The sequence below is a fragment of the Eurosta solidaginis genome, chromosome 4 (genome assembly GCF_040869045.1).
Source record: "Eurosta solidaginis isolate ZX-2024a chromosome 4, ASM4086904v1, whole genome shotgun sequence".
NCBI classification, from domain to species: domain Eukaryota; kingdom Metazoa; phylum Arthropoda; class Insecta; order Diptera; family Tephritidae; genus Eurosta; species Eurosta solidaginis.
Genome location: NC_090322.1, coordinates 49,498,532 through 49,505,543, shown reverse-complemented (window position 1 = coordinate 49,505,543; position 7,012 = coordinate 49,498,532). Strand labels below are relative to the sequence as shown.

Genomic DNA, 7,012 nt, shown 5'->3' with positions numbered 1-7,012 from the left:
TTCTTCCGAAAAGTGGGGGTCCCAGTTTGATATGTCAATTTTGTGACTCACTAATGAGGATATACAATTGTTTATATCCCGTTGTAATCTCTTTATGGATGTACCGCATTCAGTTTCGACTGTTTGCAGGTTAAAGAGAATCTTCAACTGGGTATTGACAAGGATTCTTTTATTTTCATATCGCTCGCAGAGATTTTTCCAGGCTACTTCAAAACCTTCGTTTGTCAAGTCGCACTTCTTGACAATTTCCCTGGCCTCACCTTGGGTCTTTTGATTCAAGTAATAAAGTTTTTGTATTGGAGTAAGTCCCTTATTAAGAACATATATGGCTGTGAACATGTCACGAAATGTTGGCCATGATAAATAATCTCCTTTGAATACATCTGTATCACAGGGTGGGAGATGTAGGTTGCGTGGATTGCTTAAAATTTCCTTTTCCTTCTCTAGCTTTTCTAGCCCTTCTGAGAATTCATTAATTTTTGACATGCACCTTACATAGACTGAATAGGCTGACTTATTTTTCGTTTTGATTATGGCTAAATTTTTTGCCGGGAGGTCATCTGCAGCCATTATTTCGTCAAAAGCCTCTGTGGCTTTGTCCCACTTCGACTTCAATGTTTCCTGCTGAATTTTCAGCGAAAATTTGGAGTGGTCGCTTGTGGGGATGCTGAGGAATTCGACCTCGAATTCAACGACCATGTCAGCTAGTCGATTGCATGCGTCCATATTGGATGAAAAAGGGTATAACTACTCTAAACAAACCTTTGAATCTTGCACGCGACTTAGTATAAAACTCCAGAAAAAAGCACAGAGGCAGAATCTGTTTTCTGGTAACCCAAAATATCAAGCAAAAAAATGCTGCCCACCGAATTTTCCGAATAAATAAATCTCCACAGAATTTATTGTTAAACGCAAGTTTTTTTTAAATTTATTAAACAACCCTTCAATAGGTTGCACCAACGCAAAAACTATATTTATATATGAATGTGTGTGGTTATTGCTCGCCACACAAAAGGGGTATGCATATATTTGCTTGTGTTTGAATCGCGAGAAAAATAAAAAAAAAAATTATAATAACAACTACCGAGAAAAAAGTGCAACGAGTATGGTGGCAATTTATAACAAAAAAAAATTTGTAATTTTAGGTATAAATTATCAAATACTACGAAAAAGTGATTTTTTTATTTCAAATAATGCATTTAGTGTACTACCAGAGTGATTTTTTTTTTTTTTTGATTTTGTGCAAACGAAACTTTTAGTATGCAAAAGTGAACAATGTGAGGTTATAGTCACTGTGCAGTGTTGTTGTTGTGAAAGTTAACCAACGAGAAGTGCAAGTAACGAAAAACTTATATGCTCCTCCAATCCTCTAAAGGGGATATGTGCAACTTTTGGTTTAACTTTCTCAACACTGATTTGTATAGATATGTGTGCTCGGTGCACTGAAGACCCTTGCGCCGTGTCAAATATTCTTTACCACTGGTGGGGAGTAAAATTCGATGGTCAGAAGGGCTATCTATACAAATTGACACTCACAACTTTAATTTTGTTGTTTATTTAATTTTATCACTGCACAACAGAAAACAAATCACTCGCGATACACTTTGTTAAATTAACAATTATAATAATATATGTGCGCACTGAATTTTCAAACCACTTACTTTTTTCGTTGTAGCTTTTTGTTGCGGACTGTAGCTGGTAAAAATTTAATGTGTGACTGATGGATGTTTTTGCTTGCTGTTCAAACTCCTTAATGATTTGCTCGGAAATATTTAGCATATAAATCGCTGGGCGTTTGAGGCCAAATCAATGAGATGGTTGTGATTTTCGGTCGCTGGTAAATAAAAAACGGCTCTGAATGACCAAATGTTTTGCTCGGAGTGCAAACTCGAAAGTTTGACCGACCAAATTTTGGGGGGTAAAAGAAAAGAAAAGAAAAGTGGTATCTATTAATTTCAAATATTTAATATGTATATAATAATATACAAGTCACGTTAATTCGTAAGTTTATAATACTAATTATACTTATTTTTTAGGTTACCTTTGTTGAAACAGCTACGGCTCCTGGTGCGTGTGGACGTGATGAACGATGAATCCAAGTGAAGGATACAAAACTGTTAACAATGTTAAACGAGTTGCTGTCGTACGGTTTATTTATCCATGCGATGTTTTAGCAGATATAACTTAAACCGTTCGACCAACTCTGTTAACAAGTAAATGAAAAGTAAGTACGAGGGCGACCTTATAAGTTTAAGGTTTTAGGCATCTGGCCTAAACATATACTAAATAGAAATTAGCAAAATCGGTGTACGAACACGCCCACTTTTAAAAAAAATTGTTTTAAAAGTCAAATTTTAACAAAAAATTTAATATCTCTACATTATATAAGTAAATTATGTCAACATTCAACTCCAGTAATGATATGGTTCAACAAAATAAAAATATAAAAGAAAATTTCAAAATGGGCGTGGGTCAGCCCTTTTTCATTTAATTTGTCTAGAATACTTTTAATGCCATAAGTTAAACAAAAATTTACCAATCCTTCTGAAATTTTGTAGGGACATAGATTCTATAACGATAACTGTTTTCTGCGAAAATGGGCGAAATCGGTGTAAGCCACGCCCAGTTTTTATACACAGTCGACCGTCTGCCCTTAGGCTCGGCCATTGACACGATAACTTGAGCAAAAATCGATATATCTTTACTAAGCTTAGTTCACGTACTTATCTGAACTCGCTTTATCTTGGTATAAAAAAATGGCCGAAATCCTACTATGACCACGCCCCATTTTTCGATATCCAAAATTACTAAAAATGAAAAAAATGCCATAATTCTGTACCAAATATGAAAAAAGGGATGAAGCATGGTAATTGCATTGGTTTATTGACGCAAAATATAACTTTAGAAAAAACTTTGTAAAATGGTTGTGACACCTACCATATTAAGTAGAAGAAAATGAAAAAGTTCTGCAGGGCGAAATCAAAAGCCCTTGGAATCTTGGCAGGAATACTGTTCGCGGTATTACATATATAAATAAATTAGCGGTACCCGACATATGCTGTTCTGGGTCACTCTGGTCCACATTTCCGTCGATATCTCGAAAACGCCTTCACATATAAACTTAAGGGCCACTCCCTTTTATATCCCTCATTAACACCTTTCATTTGATACCCATATCGTACAAACAAATTCTAGAGTCACCCCTGGTCCACCTTTATGGCGATATCTCGAAAAGGCGTCCACCTATAGAACTAAGACCCACTCCCTTTTAAAATACTCATTAACACCTTTCATTTGATACCCATATCGTACAAACACATTCTGGAGTCACCCCCGGTCCACCTCTATGGCGATATCTCGAAAAGGCGTACACCTATAGAACTAAGGCCCACTCCCTTTTAAAATACTCATTAACACCTTTCATTTGCGACCCATATCGTACAAACACATTCTAGAGTGACCCCTGGTCCACCTATAGAACTAAGACCCACTCCCATTTAAAATACTCATTAACACCTTTCATTTGATACCCATATCGTACAAACACATTCTGGAGTCACCCCCGGTCCACCTCTATGGCGATATCTCGAAAAGGCGTACACCTATAGAACTAAGGCCCACTCCCTTTTAAAATACTCATTAACACCTTTCATTTGCGACCCATATCGTACAAACACATTCTGGAGTGACCCCTGGTCCACCTATAGAACTAAGACGCACTCCCATTTAAAATACTCATTAACACCTTTCATTTGATACCCATATCGTACACACACATTCTAGAGTCACCCCTGGTCCAGCTCTATGGCGATATCTCGAAAAGGCGTCCACCTATAGAACTAAGGCCAACTCCCTTTTAAAATACTCATTAACACCTTTCATTTGATACCCATATCGTACACACACATTCTAGAGTCACCCCTGGTCCACCTCTATGGCGATATCTCGAAAAGGCGTCCACCTATAGAACTAAGGCCAACTCCCTTTTAAAATACTCATTAACACCTTTTATTTGATACCCATATCGTACAAACACATTCTGGAGTCACCCCCGGTCCACCTCTATGGCGATATCTCGAAAAGGCGTACACCTATAGAACTAAGGCCCACTCCCTTTTAAAATACTCATTAACACCTTTCATTTGCGACCCATATCGTACAAACAAATTCTGGAGTGACCCCTGGTCCACCTATAGAACTAAGACCCACTCCCATTTAAAATACTCATTAACACCTTTCATTTGATACCCATATCGTACACACACATTCTAGAGTCACCCCTGGTCCACCCCTATGGCGATATCTCGAAAAGGCGTCCACCTATAGAACTAAGACCCACTCCCTTTTGAAATACTCATTGACACCTTTCATTTGCTACCCATATCGTACAAGCACATTCTGGAGTCACCCCTGGCCCACCTTTATGGCGATATCTGGAAAAGGCGTCCGTCCACCTATAGAACTAAGACCCACTCCCATTTAAAATACTCATTTGATACCCATATCGTACAAACACATTCTGGAGAGACCCCTGGTCCACCTCTATGGCGATATCTCGAAAAGGCGTACACCTATAGAACTAAGGACCACTCCCTGTTAAAATACTCATTGACACCTTTTATTTGATACCCATATCGTACAAACGCATTCTAGAGTCACCCCTGGTCCACTTTTATGGCGATATCTGGAAAAGGCGTCCACCTATAGAACTAAGACTTTTTTCTAATTAAAATTCTTGAATTCAAACTTTTTCAATTTTTTTTTTAATTTTTATATAATTTGTTCAATATAATTTTATTATAATTTTTCAGCACAGATTTTTTAACAATTAAATTTTTTTTGGAAACAAATTCAATCCTCGTTTGAACACTGCGAAATTAATTAAACTTTTTTTAAAATATGTTTTTAAACTTTTTATGTTAAAATCTTTCAGTTCACATCTCCCCGAAACATTTTTCTAAAAACTGACTTGAAAAAGTTTTCGAAGTTTTTTCTTGTATAATATTCGTATAAAAATTTATTGATTAAATTTTTTTTATAGACTTTTAGATTCTATTTTTTATTCAAATTCTTTACTTTAAACTTTTTTTAAATGTTTTTCGAATTTGTATATAATTTTTTGATATAAATTTTTAATATGTTTTCATTTCAAAACACAAAGTTCTTTACATAATCTAAATTTGCATTATTTTAACGGTTTTCAAAACAAACGGATCCCTAAAATCTACATACAATGCCCAGCTGCTGTTGTGTCTCTTACACGCTAATTTAATTCAAATATATTTTTTTTACTTACACCTTTAAGAATTACTTTATAAACACATATGTATAAATACAACGTATATATATAGTAGAGTGTATGTATGTGTGAAAGAGTGTTTAGTATTTAATTGCAACGGAATATTTGCGTAGATTTTGGTTTTTTTTTTACATAATTACGTCTAATAATAATAACAAAAGTAATAAAAAATTCTCAAAAAAAAAAAAAAAACAAGCAAACTAAATAACTGTAAATTTAAAAAAATGTGAAAAATGGTAAAAATATACATAATGTAGCGTCTAAAAATATTTAAAAATTTAAAATACTTAAAAATTAATTATAAAATTATATATATATATTAAATGTTAAAACAAACGCTCTTAAATGCAAAACTTATATAAAACAAAAAATATAATTAATTCATTATTTTTTTGTGTAATTTAATTTAAATCGATTTAATTAATTAATTAATTTAGTTAGCAATTGTGTGAATTATTATCAACAGTTTTAATTATTAAAATTACAATTATTATTTTGCTTTTTATTTTATAATTATATATACATATATAAATGATATATATAAACAACAAAAAAAAAACATATATGAGAAAAAAATTAAAAAATGATAATGATGGTTTTTATTGATACAAATAGAAGATAAATAAATGAGCATATTAAAATTAAAAAAAAAAATGCGTTATATCATTTTCGAATATTTTCGGTCACTAGGCCAGGTTTTTTGGTCTTAGGCAAGTTTTCTCTTTCAGCGGAAATGTTTCTTCCATTGGACCAAATTGAGATTTGCTGCTAGACGAATAAGTTGTAGGTTGGAGGGTTTATGTCGAACACGGACACTCCAGAACATACATTGGGTATATCAGTACGTTGCCACAGCTGTTTAAAATTTTGTCAAACAACGTGTTGCTCTGTCATGAAAACTAGCACTGCTGCAACAACTGCAGCTCGCACCCGAAGAGTGTGAAGGCTCAAGCTGTTGTGTAGCGCAACATATTCAAGGGGTTGCCAAACCAATTTTCAACCTCAGGCAAGGCACTTACGATCCCAAGTTGCTCCCGAAATGATGTTACTCCCTGGAACGTTGTGCATCTCCCAAAGGACTATCGACAGTAAAAAAGCACATCAACACCTTCGGGCAATCACATTATCTCTACAAGAAGAAGAAAAATATGGTTCTCGAATTTTGTTGTTGTAACCGCAAAAACACCAAGAAGGTTTAAGCGAGTTTCGCGAGAGTGGGCAGTCTTTTGACAGATATAAAACTGCCTTGTTCCGCTACCTGCGCCTTCTGCAGCGGCAGCCCTAAAAACTACACCGACAGCGACCATTCTGCACATTCCTCCTGCAGACCTAATAACTAATATACAGCGCTTACAACTGCAACAAGGCTTAAGGCCTCGGGACATCTTTAGCTCAGGTCGTATGGCCATAACAGCATAGCGTCATCTAATATAGGGCGATATAGACTACATGGGCCCATACCTGAACTTCGAAAGCAGCAGAAGCTCTGGAGGAAGCCTTATTAAGCTGCATCAATATATATATTGATAGCCAGGCGCCCAATAAGGCCATAATCTCACACATACTTCATCCAGAAATGTCCTGAAATGCAAACAAACATTGGAGAGTCTTCGCTTTAAACTGAGCTCCCGGTCAAAGAGGGATAGAAGGTAACACGGCGCATTAGTGAGCAAAAAAGGGGCTGCCCACGATTTACCTATGGTAGACGTCCCA

At 35.4% G+C, this 7,012-nt stretch overlaps 1 long non-coding RNA gene across 1 annotated transcript; it reads left to right on the top strand.

Moving 5' to 3' along the window:
* The first annotated feature begins 1,050 nt into the window (after nt 1-1,050).
* Nucleotides 1,051-3,844, top strand: LOC137247882 (uncharacterized). The gene is made up of 3 exons (XR_010951924.1): nt 1,051-1,145; nt 1,676-1,837; nt 2,037-3,844. It is a non-coding gene; the product is annotated as an uncharacterized lncRNA (long non-coding RNA).
* The last annotated feature ends 3,168 nt before the right edge of the window (nt 3,845-7,012 follow it).